Source organism: Capra hircus, chromosome 9 (assembly GCF_001704415.2).
Source record: "Capra hircus breed San Clemente chromosome 9, ASM170441v1, whole genome shotgun sequence".
NCBI lineage: Eukaryota > Metazoa > Chordata > Mammalia > Artiodactyla > Bovidae > Capra > Capra hircus.
This window is the reverse complement of record NC_030816.1, coordinates 73,527,002-73,545,917: the sequence shown is the minus strand read 5'-3', so window position 1 is coordinate 73,545,917 and position 18,916 is coordinate 73,527,002. Positions and strand designations below refer to the sequence as shown.

The 18,916-nt window shown below is 38.8% G+C and overlaps 1 protein-coding gene across 1 annotated transcript in view; it reads right to left on the bottom strand.

The window, feature by feature from the left end:
- TAB2 (TGF-beta activated kinase 1/MAP3K7 binding protein 2) overlaps window positions 1-18,512 on the bottom strand; it is an 85,823-nt gene extending 67,311 nt beyond the window's left edge. Inside the window, exon 1 of the mRNA XM_018053329.1 lies at window positions 18,431-18,512. The gene's annotated coding sequence lies outside the window, so the exon portion shown is untranslated. The remainder of the gene's footprint in view (window positions 1-18,430) is intronic.

Below are 18,916 nucleotides of genomic sequence, written 5' to 3'. Positions count from 1 at the left end.
TGAAATACATAAAACACAGTACACAGGATTACAAAGCAGGCCAGATTTATTTTAAATGAGTAAAATAAAATCAGTGATCACAAAGAAAATCAATTATACTGAAAATCACCAGTGTTTTCCAGAACCCATATTTTTGATATATTTATGTATCAGCTTCTTTACTAACACCCAACATGTAAACTCCAGTGGGGTCTAATAACAACTAGTTTTAAAGTAGTAATTTGCATAAAATATATTCAGAGATAGCCAAAACAGTAAACATAATATTTGTGCTTTTTCTATGACTAATAAAATCACAGGACTGGTAATACTACTGTGCTTTACTGGTTAAAATCATAATAGAAGGAAAGGTTAAATTTCAGTTACAGGTCATTGCTAGTAACAATATAAAGAACTTTTTTTTCATCTAAATGCAGGGACTCCTCTAAATTCTGTCCTCAGACCCTCTTCAGGGTTTTAGAATCTGGAGTAAAACCCTATTAAATCTAGTTACTTTAACTTTCCACTAGTCCCCACACTCAGAGAAATCTGAAATCTGGGCTTTGTCTAAACATGTTCAATCCTGTTTTCATTCTTGACTACACTACTGCTCTATCTTAGGATGTCAATTCTCCACCAAATGCTTGTCAAAATCTTAACTACCTTTTCAAAAGCAATTCAAATTCCATCTCCTTTCTGCATTCTTTTTCTACTGCTTCAGCCCACATGGATCCCTCCTTTTCCTAGAACTCCTAATGCGCGTGTGGATCAATGCTTCATGACCCAAAATGTAATTATTCTCTTAGAGCTCCACTTCTGTGTCTCTTCATCTAAAGTGTAAGATCCCTGGGGACATGGGTGACATACTTGTATATAGTGGCACTGCCTATATGTGTTACAGGCCCATGGAATGTATTCAGTGAAGAAACTATTCTCAGTAAGGGCTTCCCTGGTGGCTCAGATGGTAAAGAATCTGCCTGTAGTGTGGGAAACCTAGGAGCGATCCCTGGGTTGGGAAGATCCCCTGGAGAAGGGAATGGCAACCCACTCCCATACTCTTGCCTGGAGAATCCCATGGATAAAGGAGCCTGGTGGACTACAGTCCATGGGCTATAGTCCCAAAGAGTCGGACACGACTGAGTGACTAACTTACTCATTCTTAATAAACCAAGTAGTAGAAGATCATTTCTTTCAAAAGTTTAAGGATCAGAAAATGCATCAGGAGGACTGAAAATTCTACTAGGCAGCAAAAACAGACTCATAAGGGAAGTTTACTATTAATAATTCAACTCAATTAGAACCTAGATAGTCATATTATATTAAAAACTCAGAAACTTATTTACTAGGCAGTGATGAATTCCAAGTAATAAATCAGGGAAAGAGTGCTAAAGTGGGCATAAACCAATGATTCATTCAAAAAATACTAAGCATCTACTCTATGCTAGGCACAAATCCAGATTTCACAGATTCAATGGTAAAAAAAAAAAAAAAAAAGATCCTCAAACAAGAATTTACTCTTAGACCGTAGACTAGGATCAGGGACTCCTGATTCTCATTCTGAAACTCTGGGACAAAAAGCAGAGCAGGAGATTAAGTTAGGGTGGAGACATGTTCTCAGAAGGCAGTAAGTCATATAAAACATTATAAAGAAACAGATTTGGAGCTGTTTATATATATATAATCTACATAGTATATATAAAAATAGCATTAAAAGTTCTATATACATAAAGTCTACATGGAAACAGATTTCGGGATAAGTTTCAATTGTCTTACTTTAGAATATTTATTGCCCAGTAATATTAGATGAATGAGGTATTACTCTACTCATTGATTAATGTTTTAATCACAAACACTTCATAATGTTTTATTTTTCTTCAAAGAGCCCAGCCAAGTTGCTCCATTTACTTTATATAAAAATAAAAAATTTATCTGTGACTATCCCAGAAGTGGGTGGGCGATAGTAATGGTGGTGAACATTACTCTAACTAATCTTTTTGGAAGGTTCCAGAGAGGAGGCCAATGGGAACGTGGGCGGGAAACAAGAAGCTGCTCCGCAGCGCTTCAGCCTCCAGTGCTGATTCTGACCGGATAGAAACTGCCCTTCTCAAAGGGAAGCTCCCAGACTAATAGCATGGAATTCAGGGAGTGAGTGAGGGGGAGGATGCGTGGGTGGGACTGCAACAAATAAAGGAATAGTCTGACAGTGCCATGCTGCTAAAGCACCTTGCCCAAAACTCAACCCTCTGCCTCCCACACAATAATATATCTATATGTTAATTACCAATAGTACAGGACTGATTCTGAAGCTAGAAATCTCAAGGCCTTCAATTCTTTTCCTCACTATATGCAATCAGTGGCAAAGTTCTACTGATTACTCCTGCAAGTGTTTCTCGCATTAACCCCCCTTCTCTCCCCACAACATCCTTGTTCCGGTCCCTGCTATCTGGACAACTGAAGTAACGCAGTAATCTCTTATCTGATAGCTTACTCCACTCTTCGGTCTTCAAAGCTATATTTCAGAGTGGCAACAAGATTTCTAGTTCCTGAAACACTGCTGGATCATGTCATTTTCCTTCCTAAGAGAGGTTAAGAGATTTTGCAGAACTAGACTGCAATGAATTTCAGTAGAAGGTGATGACATTGACCTAGGGAATAACGGAAAAGAGACTGGACAGGAAGAGAGGAGACACAAAGACCAAGAACTTACAACAAAGGAGTTAGAAAAGTTAGATAAAATGCAAGAAGGAACGGGACCAAGAAAGTCAAATGAAAAGAGGTATAACAATGAAGTTTTAGTTTATTATTTTTATAACAAATAGTTTACAATTTTGTAACAATGAGTAAGATAAAACATTTATATATGTGCTAAGCACTAGGTCAAATGATTTATAATGCATTTGCTCATTTAATGTTCTCAAGAATCCTCAGCTGACTACACACTGGTCTCTCTCAGAGAAAACAAGGATTATTTTATATAGCCCCTTGTCTTTTCACAACAATGCCTAAAACAGAGCACTATACAATTTATATGCTGACTATGTTGGTGTCAACAATATCAGAGGAAAGCGGTTTTTCTTATACACTTCATTAATGTTTCATGGACTAGCACAATATATACATGTATATACAGATATATACATGGTTTTCCAGGTGGCTGGACAGGCCCTCATGGCTCAGATGGTAGGGTCTGGCTGCAATGTGGGAGACCTGGGTTTGATCCCCAGGTCGGGAAGATTCCCTAGAGAAGGAAATAGCAACCCACTCCAGTAATCTTGCCTGGAGAGTCCCATGGATAGAGGAGCCTGGCGGCCTGCAGTCTGAAGGGTTGCAGAATCGGACATGACTGAGTGACTTCACTTTCTTTCTTATTTTCCCAGGTGGCTCAGAGGTAAAGACTCAGCCTGCCAATGCAGGAGATGTGAGTTTGATCACTGAGTTGGGAAGATCCCTTGGAGGAGGAAATGGCTACCCACTCCAGTACTCTTGCCTGGGCAATCTCATGGACAGGGGAGCCTGCATGTTGCAGTCCATGGGTCGCAAAGAGTCAGACACGACTGAGCAACTGAGCATGCATGCACAGCTATATACATACACATACATAAACATACACACACAAAACACACACACTAGAGATTTGGAAATAAAACACTATGGCTTTCAAAAATAACTGTTCTCCTGGGGCTTAAATATGAATTGGAACAGTAAAGGCTCAGGTATTTTTGTCTTATAAAGCTCAAGGGAGAAAAGGTAGAGGAAAATGTTTTTTAAAAAGTATGTATAATCATTACTGAAAAGAAACATGGCTTATACCTCTACCATCAACCTGGAAATGAGGGGGGACTAGGTAAAAGGAAGACCAAAGTTACTTTCTTTTAAAATGTGTATAGGAAATTTCCAATGAGATACTACTATGGACCAAACTCTAAGCTCAACCTACTATTTACAACGTGTGCTCTGCACACAAGAACCTAGGCCAGGTTTAGATTTTGCAAAAATCCACTGTGTGTGCCTGTGCACTCAGTTGTGACCAACTCTGCAACCCCATGGACTGCAGCCCACCAGGCTCCATATGTCTACGGAATTCTCCAGGCAAGAATATTGGAGTTGGTTTCCTGGTGGCTCAGAGGGTAAAGCATCTGCCTGCAATGTGGGAGACCTGCCTGCTTCTGTCCCTGGGTTGGGAAGATCCCCTGGAGAAGGAAATGGCAACCCACTCCAGTATTCTTGCCCGGAGAATCCCATGAACAGAGCAGCCTGGTAGGCTACAGTCCACGGGGTCGCAAAGAGTCGGACATGACTGAGCGATTTCACTTCACTTTCATTTCCTCCTCCAGGGGATCTTCATGATCCAGGGATAGAAACTGCATCTCTTGTGTTTCCTGCACTGGCAGGGGGATTCTTTAAAACCACTATTACTATGAAAAAAGAACAAATAACAAGAGGCAAAATGTGTGCGTCACTGACCTTGGGTTAGTAATATCGCTATGTTTGGGTGTACTTTTCGGGGGTATAATGTTTGCTTGAAAGCATCAGGGCACTACTCAGAAAAGACTTTTGACCATAATTTACACTCTGGAATCTCAAAAACACACTTTCAAAAGCAAGTAAATCTAACAGCTTTAAACTTTAGTAATGTGTGTGTTCACTCATTCATTCATAAATATTTACATAGAGCTTACTGTACTAAGGCATTGTACTAATGCTGTAAAACCTTATTCAGTGGGAGAAACTGAAAAATAAACAGAATATTATAATGTAATATGGCAAACCCTGTAACGGGAAATAATGTGCTAGAGATATTTATATTATAAATAAGAAAAGATCATTAATTAGCTACAACAGAAAATATCATGCCACTTAAAAAGCATTTTCCAGAATACCTTAATAGGAAGAAAACATATCTGAATGGAACTCAGAGGATATCTTTTTATCAAGTTTGTAAACTGAGGCTCACCCTTCCCCTTTACCAATTTAATTCTGGCTCTAAGTCAAAAGTCTTTAAAAAAAAAAGTCTCTCCTTGATATCTATTTTGCATTTTCGTTTTTAATTTTTGTTTTTGCTCTTTCTCTCTGGCTGTTTTCTCTACAAAAGAAATGTGCCTCAGAAAGCCTCTCAGCCACTTAATAATAGTATCAAAACTTGTCTACAATATGCATAAACTTTTTACTTTGTTTACAAAGATTTAGGACAAAGCTCTCAAAATTAATAAGGCACATGTGTCTATACTACTATTATAGCCATCCACTTATCAAATAAGCATGATTAAATACACATTACAATAAACATATATCTCCCAAATTGTCTCCCAATCACACAATTTCTGGTGCATTTAATGTGAGATAAGGCAATAGAAAACAAAGATCACGGAATCTGGTCCCATCACTTCACGGGAAATAGATGGGGAAACAGTGGAAACAGTGTCAGACTTTATTTTTTGGGGCTCCAAAATCACTGCAGATGGTGACTGCAAACATGAAATTAAAAGACACTTACTCCTTGGAAGAAAAGTTATGACCAACTTAGACAGCATATTCAAAAGCAGAGACATTACTTTGCCAACATAGGTTCGTCTACTCAAGGCTATGGTTTTTCCAGTGGTCATGTATGGATGTGAGAGTTGGACTGTGAAGAAAGCTGAGCGCCGAAGAATTGATGCTTTTGAACTGTAGTGTTGGAAAAGACTCTTGAGAGTCCCTTGGACTGCAAGGAGATCCAACCAGTCCATTCTGAAGGAGATCAACCTGGGATTTCTTTGGAAGGAATGATGCTAAAGCTGAAACTCCAGTACTCTGGCCACCTCATGCGAAGAGTTGACTCATTGGAAAAGACTCTGATGCTGGGAGGGATTGGGGGCAGGAGGAGAAGGGGACGACAGAGGATGAGATGGCTGGATGGCATCTCAGTGAACTCTGGGAGTTGGTGATGGACAGGGAGGCCTGGCGTGCTGTGATTCATGGGGTCGCAAAGAGTCGGACACGACTGAGCTGAACTGAACTGAAGGCAACAGTGTTAATAAACAAAACAATTCAAATTTTCACAAAGTTTTTCATGTGCTGGGATAATCACGTTTTTTTGCTAATAAACCTTAAATAACAGTATAGTAAAAAGGTTATAGGTTAAAATTTTTAATAAATGTCACTGTAATTTCTCATACATCAGCTCAACTGATGATTCTAATTTCTATTTCCAGCCTGAATTTCCTTCTTGAATTCCATTTTGTATTTCAAATTACCTACTTGACAGGTCCAGTTAAATGTCTAGTAGGCCTTTCAAAGTTAACATGTCCAAACAAAAACCCTCTTGATTGTCCAGCCCAACTTGTTACTTCACTGTCTTCCCCAACTCAGTCAACAGCAACTCCACACTTTCAAATGCTTGGGCCAAAAATCTCTGAGTACGCCTTGACTGCTTTTTTATGCCTCAGACCCAATTCATCAACATATCCTGCCTGCCACTCAGGGCTTGTAACATATCCAAAACCTGCCCTCTTCATGCCGTTTCCCTTTGTTACTGTGGTCCAAGCCACTGTCAGCTCTCATTTAGATAACTGCAGTAATTTCCAATATGGCTTCCCTGTTGACATCTTTGCCCTGCCCTTAGTTTATTCCACAAAGAGCTGCCACAGTAAATCTTTAAAAAGGGAAGTTACCATCAGTTAACAGTTTAAACAAGAAAAACCATATGACCGTATCAATTGACATAGAAAAACCACTTGAAAAATTTCAATACCCAGTCATGATAAAAACTCAAATGATGAAAAGACAGGCACCTACAAAACACCTACAGCTAACGTGTACTTAATGGTGGTAGACTTAATACCTTCCCTTGAGATCAGGAATAAGACTAGCTTGTCTAATCTCCCCATGCCTACCAAACACAGTACTCAAAGTACTTATCAGAGCAGTAAGGTCAGAAAAGAGAATAAAATTCACTGGAAAAGAAGAAACGTAACTGTCTGTATTCACAGATACATTAGAAAACTCACACAAAAAAATTACTAGAATTTATTAGGTTAGCAAAGTCTCAGGACACAGAATCTACTCACAGAAATCAACCACATTGTTATAAACTATAATAAACTAGAAACCAAAATTTAAAACACAGTATCATTTATGACTGTTCCAAAAAAAAAAAAAAAGTGCTTAGGTATAAATCTAGCAAAACATATATAAAATGTGTGTCTGTTAGAAGCTATAAAATGCTGATCAAAGAAATCAGACAATCTAAATATAAGGAGAGATATAAACTGTGTTATGGATTGAAAGATTTTATTTTATTTTTAACAAAATAAAGATATCAATTTTCCCTAAATAGATCTAAGGGTTTAATGAAATTCCTACCAAAATTCCAGCATTTTTTTAAATAGATCCTAGATTTTACATGGAAAGGAAATAGAATAGTTAAAAACAATTCTGAAAAAGAAGAATTAGGGAAATTTCACTACCTGGTTTTAGGACTTACCATACAGCTACCGTTACCAAGAAAATGAGATACTAGTACAGGGATAAACACAAACATCAATAGATCAGAATAGAGAATCTAGAAGTAGACCGTCATAGCACAGCCATGCATCTGATTTTTGACAAAGGTGCAAAATTAATTCAAGGGAGGAAGGGTAATTTTTTTTCAACAAGTGGTATTGTAACAGCTGATCATTTCACAGACAAAAAATGAAATTCAATCTAAACTTTATACCTTTATGTGAAAATTAAGTAAAAATGGATCACAGATCTACATATGTAAGATGTAAAGCTTTTCAGAAAACTTTTAGAATAAAACAGGAGAAAATCTTTGGAACCTAAAGTTAAGGAGATATTAGACTTGATAACAAAAAAACAATTCATAAAAGAAAAAAGACAAATTAGACTTCATAATTATTTTCTTCACAAAAGCCTCTATTAAGAAGATGAAAAAGTAAGCTACAGACCAGGAGAAAATATTTGCAAATCACATATTTGACAAAGTGTTTCTATCCAGAATATATACATAACTCATTAAACTCAACAAGAAAACAATCACATTAGAACATACACAGAAGACCTGAACAGACACTTCACAGAGGATATACAGACATCAAACAAGCACACGCAAACACATTCAACACCATTAGCCATTAGGGAAACACACACTAATGTTACAATGTGCTATCACTACATATCTATTAGAATGGCTGAAATAAAAAATATCCTGACAGTATCAAATGCTGACAAGGATGCAGAAAAATTTTATCTCTTACACACTGATGGTGGGAGTGTAAATTCAGCCATTCTGGAAAAGTGGCAGTTTCTTACAGAGTTAAATATATATTTATCACACAACCCAGCAACTGTACTCCAGGGGACTTATCCTAGAGAGACGAAAACATATTTTACCTGCAAAACTGTTCACAGCAGCTTTGTGTTTATAGCCCCAAACTAGAAACACAAAAGTCCTTCAGTCAACGACTGAACTAATTGTGGTACACCATACAAGGGTACCCTTCCAACTTCCTCCCTGGAGAAGGGAATGACAACCCACTCCAGTATTCTTGCCTGAAGAATACCATGGACAGAGGAGCCTGGCAGGCTACAGTCCATGGGGTCTCAAAGGGTCAGACATGACTGAGCGACTAAAACACACACCCACAAAGGTACACTTCTTAGAATTAAAATGGAACGAACCACTGATACAAGAAACAACTAGAATGCATCTCAAGGGTCTAATGCTGAGGGAAAAAAGCCAATCTCAAAAGATCACACAATGTATGATTCCACTTTTATAACACTCTCCAAGTGACAAAATTACAGTGATGGAGAATAGATCAGTGGTTAAGGCTGGGTAGTACAGAGGAGTTTCTTAGTGCTGACGGAACAGATCTAGTCCTGTATCCTGACTGTGAGGGTTATATGAATTTACATAGAAGAAAATAATATAGAATTACACACACATAGCCACTCTCAAATCATATTCTAACAAGTGAGAGGAGGGGAAAAGGCAAATAGCTCATGTTTTAAAACCCCTCAGTGGCTTCTAAGCTCATCCTAAATACTAAAATCCCCACTGCAATCTAAAGGCACTACACGAAAAGCACATACTCACTAGGATCTCATCCACAATTCTCCCACTCTCAATTCCAACCACACTGGTCTTCTTGCTCTTAGAACATAGCAGGCATGCTCCCACCTCTCTATTTAGAAAGTTTTCTCTTTATTACTTCACCCAGATACCTGCTCAAATGTCAGAGAAGACTTTCCAGTTGTTACCGCTCCCCACCACACATAAAGTGATGTCTTCTTCTTCTTTCTCTCTCTATAGGAACCATAAAACCATAAACAGAACTCAAGTATCTTCCTCACCTGTGCCCCTGGCATGTTCTTGTATTGATGACTGGCAGGCATTACACTTTGCACCCAGGTACTCAAGCCAGAGCGTGTGAGATTCTTACCTTACTTCACACTCAGTACTCTCAAATTCATCACCCACTCTTCTCCTTAATTACAGCCTTAACTCATCTCTTCATCAATTCTCAAATAAATGGTTATAAAGCTACCTCTTCCACCCCACCCCCAGCTCCTAAATATTCTCTACTCTAGAGCCAGAGAAATCTTTCTAGAATGTTAATTTAAACATTCCATCATTTATGGGATGAAGTCAAATCTGCTTTATAGAGTATACAAGTATTTTCATGCTCTGCTCATTTTCTACCTCACTTCCTATTAACCCACCACCGGTACTTAATACATTGTACTGAGTAGGCGTGTCCTCTCCTACCTCCATCCTTTACGCATGTTCTGACTGAAATGGCCTTGCTTCTCCCAAATTCTCCTCTTCCTTGCCTATCTGGCACACAGATTGTGTCACTTTTCCTAGGAAGAATTCCCTCTCATATTTTTCCTTCCCTCACAGGGTCGGACACTCCCTCCTGTAGATCCCTAAAGTGTCTTACATCTAACCTGGTCACTGCATTTGCTAGTTTGTATACCTGTCCCTTGAGGGCAAGGACACATCTTACTCATCTTTCCAGTCTCATCACCTAGCAAAGTACCTGGCACACAAGCAGGACTCAAAACTAATTCAAAACTACTGGATAGTTGAATTAAGTTGACTAATAAAGCAGACTTGACTCATGGTGAGAGGATCAATCAGGCAAGACTTCTTGGGTTAGTCAGCTATTGTGCACAGGTGTATCAGAGAAGGCATATGAAACAAACTCTACAGAGTTTCTATTCTTTTGGTCATGTATTACCCTACAGAAGTTGAAGTACTGATTCTTCAGCTTGGTTAGGCTAAGATCATCAGTTCCATTTTCCTGTGAACCAGTTTCCTTCCTCAAAAGAATACAATGGATTTATTTCATTCACAAAGCTACGGCAAGGGCTCCGAACCGTCATCCTATAAATTCACGCTGGTGTCCACGAAGAGAGGATGTCTCACTCAGGGCAACCTCACCTCAGCTAGAGAAATCTCAAGAAAAAGAAAATCAAGCTCAACCAACAGGTGTCAATACATTTTCATATGTAAAAAAGAACGGCTTTGTGGAAATGGGAAGTTTTTTTTAAACTTCATTTCCACATGTTTATTTTTCCATTTCCTTTGAAAATCATCATAAAGCAGCAAACAGCAGGTTTACACTTGTCACAAGGTAAACATCAAATTACTCTCAATGCAAATACACAGTGCCTGATGTTCAACTTTTGATGACAGTGATCCCTTAAGGTATCTTGAGAACTTTTTCTCTTTAATTCTAGTAACTACTTAACTGTGACCCCTACATACATCAGCTTGTGTCCCAAAAAGTAGATGCTCATGTTCATCTGGTCATCAATACTCTTTTAAAAAGTAACCCAAGCAATTTTACCACAATGTACTCAATGAATTAAAATGCAACACATACTCTGTTCTGAATTCCTTTTAAAAAGTAGATTTTCTTGCCTATATTACTACCTTCTCTGTAATTATTTTCTAGTGATAACTCACCACCAATAAAAGCTGATGAAAAGAAAATGTTACTATAAGCATAACTGTGTAATACAAGTATATTACTAATCTGTTAAATATTATTTATACCAATAGTAATTAATACTCATTAGTAGAGCAAAATATTCTACAACCACCACCAGTTCGAGGAATTAACATAAAAAACTTCTGGAAAAAATCAAAGCAAAAAAATCAGTCAATCCAGTAATAAACATCAGGAAATTTAGCACTAAATCTTTTCTGAATGTGAAATATGGACATAGAAAATAATATTATTGAATTAAAAAAATACTGGTGATGTTTTATTTCACCCTTGGTCTAAAGAGTTACTGTAAATTAAATAATATAGAAGTTACTTCCCTTTTATTTTACTTGTTGAGAAAAATGAATTGAACAGGTATCCTGAAAGAAAAACCTAACAAAACTAAATTACAAGTGTAAAATTGCTTCCCATTATTTAAGTATAGTTAACTTAAGTGAAAATTTACTTTTTTGCCCTTTTTTCACCTTAATAATACACTGTCATCTGTTATTCTCCCAGAATCTGTCTTCTGCACTAGCCAAATAGACAAGTTAAATGATCAGAATCACCCCCCCAGAAACTCTGAAGTTTTTGATAACAGCACCAATCTCTAGAATATACCTCAGTATGTGGTATATTGCTTTTGACTTACATTGAGGCAAGCATGGGCAGGGGCTGGTTGCAGGGGTCACAGATTTTCTTTAACAGATGGGTTCTTTTGAATCATTTTATTAAAAACAATCAGCATTCATGTTTCCACCAAAATCTTTTAAATCCTACACTTTGTTACTCTTGCTTCTTCTCTCTGTGGGACCCTTCCAACCTCTACTTTATTCCATTTGGCTTCTGGCTTGCACAAGGACTGTGTTTTGCTTTGTTCTTTTTTTTCTTAAGTGAAACAAGAATACCATTTTCTTTAATAAGGCAATTAAAATATTACAAATTCTTTAAATGCCCTTATCTACATTATACCTGTTTGTGGATAAATCAAGACTTTCTTTCTGAAGCCACTCAAGCTGACAGCCTGTAGTAGTATCCCTTTCCAGTGGTAGGTTTTGTTACAGTTCAAAACAAGCAAACAAGCAAAATCCCACAAGAGTATAAAAATATTCAATTGCAGGTATTTCTAGCTCATTTCTAAAACAAATCTGAATATCAAGCAATTTGTTTCTATAAATCTTCAAAAAAAATCTTGGCTTTTTTTAAGCCAAGAAATAATTTACATAAATGACTAAAGATCTTAGACCTTAGGGAAGTCTTCAGTTTTAGGAAAGCTAAAATTATTACTGTATTCATTAGGCAGAGAATAACTTGCCACAGAACAGGAAAAAGCTGACTGATGCTAAGATTTAAACATCTGAAAAATGGTTACTGGTAAGGGTGGGGTGGGGTGGGGTGGGATGTTTTCCCTTTTCCATGAAAACACCAATATTCTCCACATCATAGAAATGTAAGAAATTGACTGAGCCATTTAATTTATAATGACAGTATAAATCTACAGTTTCATTGAAATTGCCTTAAAGAGACAGACAAGAGATAAGAGTGAAAAATTATGCATGAATTATTTTTCTCCTCTGCTTTAAAAATTGCTATTCACTTTTTTAATATCAATAACTTCATATGAATAGGTTCACAACTACTAATCTAGTTGTAAAATAAATGATTTCTTCCTTCTAATCTCTAGGATCTTTTTCAAACTTTTGGCTAAATTGAAAAAAAAAAAAATGGCATTCAGAACACTCTGTGTGATACCTCAGTCTGTGCTTAAAACAAGAGATTTAAAGGCTTACGTCCAGCGCAAGCACTTTTCGAAATCAAAAGGTGCTCACTACCAAAAAGAGTTGTGATACCAAAGGAACACTATCACTAAGAGTCTTTCAGCACTGAACACAAAGTATTTCTTGAGCTCCAAAGCATAGGCCAGGCACTGAAGATATGGTGAAGTCAAGCCTGAAAGGAAAGTGAGACATGATTTCCCAGGCTAAAAATGAGAAACAAATAACTGCAATCTGATCGACCATTCCTCTCTTTCTTCAAAAAACTTATCCACAATTAGCATTATTTTCTCTTTGTAAAGTTTTCCTTAATACTTTGTGAATACTTTGGATTACCCCATCACACAATAAAGGCATAATAATTAAAGAAAAAGTGAACATTTACTGAATACTTCGACTGTGCTAAAGGTTTCACAGTGTTTCCACCGAGCCTACACAATATTTTTATCTACTTCTTAAAATGCTGATATCCAGCTTGTTAATAAGATCAGTCACCATGTGTCTTCAGCATAAAGACCAGGTTTACTCCTACAGCATACTGATTCGACAATATGCACAAACTCCCCAGAAAGTTTGACTACAAATTACAGTCGAGTTTTAATTAACCTCATTCTACCAGAGAAGAGTGGTACCTGTTCAAATACAATGTGTATTAAACAATCTCCCCCACAGCGCTGTGAAAGCTTCTTGGAAGGGTTACCAACTTCAACTATGTTTGTTTTATAACAGAACTCCAGATAAGCAACAGACAAAAAAGTTCTAATTTATCAAGCCCCTTCTATAAATTAGATAATTTACACAAACTGTATAATTTATCATAACAACCTTATAGATACACTCATTTTACAGAGATGAAAATAAGCTCAAAGAGGCTGAGAAATTGTAGTTGATCTCAAATCACAAAGCTATTAAGCAGCAAAATCAGGATTGAAACCAGTATAGCAGACTCCAAGTTTTCTATTGAGCCAAAAAGCAGCTTTCTGAAGCACTACCAACACCAAACTGCTATTAATTAAAACTCTGAAGTATCAACATAATGTCGTTCCTAAGTTATGAAATATAGTCTTAAAAGAAAAAATTTATGTATGGGAGTTTTTGTTTCTGAAATCAAATATAATATCCATTATGCAGTTTTTAAAAGAGCAGATAGGCAATGTCTGTTCCCCAACCCCCTTTTCTGTCTTACATTTCTCCACAGTACTTTTCTTTCCCAGACACACTTGATTTTCCTCATTTATTATGTCTTCCACTACTAAAATGTAAACTACACGAGGACAGAAATCCTGTCTATGTTATCCACTGTTGTCATTTCCAACATCTCGAAGAGTCCTGGCACATATTAAGTGCTCAATTAATATTTGTGAAACAATAGAAAACCTGACACCCAGTAGGTATTCAAGAAATATTAGTTTCTCTTTTCTTTTACTATGTAGGAAATACTAAAAAGGTTAATGTTAAGATATTAAAGGCCAAAAGAAATTTACCACTTCCTTGATACCAAATTTTGAGCTGAAACAGATTATAAGTCCAATAGAATTTCTTGTTAAAATAAAATGTTAAGGAAAATCAAAAAAAGACACATTCAGCAAAGTTTCATTTAGCAAACATCCTCTATTGGGGTCTACATAAATTATATTTCAAACAAAGCACTTTTTAAAGTGCCAAAACTTAAATCAATTTTCATAGAAATCCTTTGTTGAAATTAATATTCACAGTTTTGATTTGTGGCAATTCTGATGTCTATCTCCTTCCAAAACATTAACTTGTCAGCTGACACATTTTACTGTGCTTTTTAATAGAAGCCCATTCCTTTAGGATTCAGAAATTAAAAATTAAGCATATTTTGTAAAATGAGTCAATAAAAATCAGTCTAAATGAAATGAGTAACTTTAATGCTGGAAGGCTAGTATTAAGTACTCCTTAATACCAAACGATGTGTTTTAAGGAATGGAATACTTAGAAAAACTAAGAAAAAGACAGCCATTCTTAATCTCTGACTCTATCAAGATCACAGGCAAGTTTAGTAGTTAACTAAAGGGAACATGTGTTTCCCTGGTGGCTCAGACGGTAAAGAATCCGCCTACAATGCAGGAGACCTGGGTTTGACCCCTGGATTGGGAAAACCACCTGCAGGAGGGCATGGCAACCTATTCCCTTATTCTTGCTTGGAGAATCCCATGGACAGAGGAGCCTGGTGGGCTATATAGTCCATGGGGTCGCAAACATTCAGACATGACCGAGTGACTAAGCATATCACAAAGGGAACATAAAGCACAGTACTGGCTACCCCTGAGTACTTACTCAGGGATTTTAGCTTTCTGATTAAGTCAGTGGCCTTGGTTCAGTGGTAAACAATCTGCCTGCCAATACAGGAGATGCAGGTTCAATCCCTGCGTCAGGAAGATCCCCTGGAGAAGGAAATGGGAACCTACTCCAGTATTCTTGCCTGGAGAATTCCATGGACACTGGGGTCTGGCAGACTACAGTCTATGGGGTCACAAAAGAATTGGACACGACTTAGGGAGTAAACAACATTCTGCCATTCACCATAAAAAAATGAAATCTTAAAATAGTATATAAGTATTCTGGAAATATGAGCCAGACGCAAAGAAGTAAGAACATATGAATACATATGTTTAGATTTCATATGATTTCAGTCACCAAATCCTTATCATCTTAATACAGAGGATTAAAAATTACTTACTACTAGCATTCCAGCATTAAAGTTAAGCATTTCATTTAGACTTTCATCGATTTTTATTGACTCATTTTTTAAAATATGACATACAGACTGCGAGTCTATCAAAAGATTCAGACCAAATCTCCTTAGAGCAGTCCAGCATGTTCACTTTCCTGTGCTGGCACCCACCACTCTTCACATCTCCATTTTCCTAGTTGCCTAAAACTGTCCATCTAATCCTCTACTAGCATCTTAGCCCCTATCTTCTTCCTCATTACTATTTTGCCCCATTTTCACATTTGCCTCTGTTATTATCTCATAATCCTTCTATTTTACAGAGTCCCAATCTTAGATGGATCAAATGAAGATGACATTAGTGACATAATGGAAAAGTGCTACTATTGTTCTCCTTTGGGCCACAGGAGCCTGGCCAGGTAGAGATACAAAGGAACTGAAGCTTTCTTGAATTATAGTTTAATTCACAAATTTTATATGTTGTAAAGATTATCAAGAACTTTTTTCCCAAAACATCTACAACAATGTAAAACATTGCCTTTTAACGTATATTGATAATTGTTAAAAAATAAAATTTTAGTCTTGAGTTTATACAATTAAAAAAAAAATGCTGTTTCAGAAAATTCACACATTCCTCATGGGAACTTTTGGGCACAGAAACCCACAGAGTTTCATGCAAATGGTGTACATTACACCTATTTTGCACAGTGCCATACGTTCATAGATACATATGTCGATTTTATCCTAAATAGTATTTTGAGAAAAGAATTTTCCTTACAGAGAAATGTACAGAAGTATAATAAATTTTTATTTCTGTCAGGACATAAGACTAATCATTTTAAGACAGTTACCCAAGTGTAATGTGTTACTAATACTAAATAAGCAATACTCAGTAATAATGTAATTAGGGATCTGAGTAATGCTTACTTTGTAGTTTAAAAACCTCCTGATTTCATTAGATGCAATAATTATATGCAAGTTTTAAATAATATCATTAGCTGAAGGCAAGTGCTTCTTTCCAGTAGAGGACCAAATATAGGTGTTATTTCAATCAGATCAGATTAAGTTAAAACATTTTTCAGAAAATTTCTATCAGATGAGACTGTTTATACACTTAACAAGTTACAAAAGCACACGCTGCACCATGTGACAGTTTACTAAAGAGAAGGGAAAGGCATGCATTCATCAGGGTTCCCTGAGAATAGTTTTGAACTCAAGAAAAGGTATTCCACTTGCCCAAAAGAAAAATGAAGTAACAGTATATGCAGTACATGACTAAGTCATCCAATTAACACATTCAACTTTCAGTTGATCCTTTAAAGATTTCAATATTAAGCACCCTATTAGAAACTGATAAGATTTAAGGGGGGAAAAACCAACAGAAGTTCTGAATCACTGGAATTTTTATTCTATTTCCTGTTAACACACTAATAGTGCCATCATTCAATATATTCGTTCCATACACTTTTTTAAAAAAGCTATAGATCCTTTTTAAACTTGACCCTTTTAAAATTTGTAACTCATTTATCTAACAATTCCTCCCATTGTTTCTAATTTAAGTGCTCAGCCAAAGCACACAAGAGGAAAAGCATGTCTGTCTTTATTAGAAAATGTAATGGTTTCAAAATCTAAAGTTTCAAACTGGGATTAAAAGCAAGCACGATTTCACTGTTACAAGGAATTCAAAGATATTTTTTAAAAGGTGTCAATACTCTGCCACTGTATGAGGAGTGTGGTAAGCAGTAGTAGTATAAAAACTGAAAGCAAAATTCTGTTCCATGCCCACCAAAATTCCCGGCCAAATCCGAAATTGCATAATGAGCAACATACTCTTTAGAGTGAGCAAAAGCACAAAGTGATTCCTTTCATAAAAATGTGAATCAACCTGACCTTAAAGTCTGACACTTTTACAAACTTACCTAAAACAGACAAAATGGATGCAAAATTATACTGCCTCACTGTTGCCTCAAATACGACCTTAGTGTTCAAGAACTTTCCAATGAAATAGAGCACTGAAAACAGCCTCGTACTGGCGACCCAAAATCACGGACTCCTGAGAAACCCCCGGGAAGCTGCAAATTCCCTCCACCCTCCTGGAAACCCCTCTTATCAGAAACATTTGAAGAATTTCTCCACAACAATTAAGCCGACTTGAAGAATGGAAACCTAACATCTCAAATATACTATATATGGAATGAAACATGGCCAAACACATAAATACGAACGCACACGGTCTCTGACACTGTGGTACACTACCCTGCCCGGGCCATCCCACAGCATCAGCCACAGAAAGATACACCTGTCACCTGTTCGGCGATACCCAGACCCTTCCAGCCTCCTGCCACAACCACAGTCTTAGGGTTTGAGACTGATCGGACAGAAAGCTAGAATTATCTATCCACTGAAATCTAGGGGCCACAAGTTCCCAGAGGGGCAGGCTCCCCACTTGAAAAAAGGCTGCAGAAAACCAATACTGGAAAGGGAAACGACGGTCTCCCCTCCACTAGCACCACCAGATTCCCTCGGTCTTTCCCCTCGCCCCGAAGTCATCTTGATTCGGGCCACAACTCTCCCCCAAAAGCGTTCTCCTTCCCCCACCCCCCATCTCACACATGCCAAAGGGGCGGACCGGGGGGCACCCGTGCAGGCAGGGGCCCTCCCCACCCCCCTGGCACCCTCCCCCACCCGGGGCTCTCCCGGCGCCCGACTCCAGTGAATCTCCCCCTCCCCCTACATACTTACTCCCCCGAGCCCAGGCCCGGCCCGATGCTCCCCACCCCCGGCCACTCAGGAGGACTTGGGGGGGCCTCCCTCTCTACCTCGCCACTGGGGAAGGAAGGAGGCGGAGGAGAGGAAGAGTGAGAGGAAGAAGCGGACGCCCCGCAAGGGCCTCGCGAGTCGGCAGAGTCCCTTCCAGATGAAGAGGGGGGGCTGGTGCGGGGAAATGAGGGGAGAGCCGGGACTGGGGGTCCCGCCGAGGCCCGGCAGCGCTGTCCGCTTACCCTTCGCCGCCGCCGCCGCTTCCCCCTCCTCCTCCTCGGCCGCCGCCGCCTCTCCCACTAGGGCAGCCGTCTCCACCGTCGCCGCCGCCGCCGCCTCCACCACAGCCGCCGCCAGCGCCGCCGCCGCCTCCGATTCCACCCGGCAGGGGGGACACCTCAGCCCTCCCTCCCTCCCCACTCAGCCCCTCCGATCGGCCGCCGCCGCCGCCAACTCCCTCCGGCCGCCGCCGCCGCCGCTCGTGGCTGAGGGGGAGGGGAGGGGGTCGGGCTGGGTCGCCCCGCCGGCGGCTGCTGCAGATCAAAAACGATGGCTGGGTGGCGTCGCCGCTCCCCGTTTCTCCGCTCCAGCTCGCTGGGCCTCCCTACCTCCCTCGGCCCCCACCCCCCTCGCGCTCGCCTGCCCTCCCCCCACCCCCCCAGCTCTCGCTCGCTCTCGCCGCGGCTCCGCCAGCCCAGTGCAAATCAAAATACTGTCACACAATATGG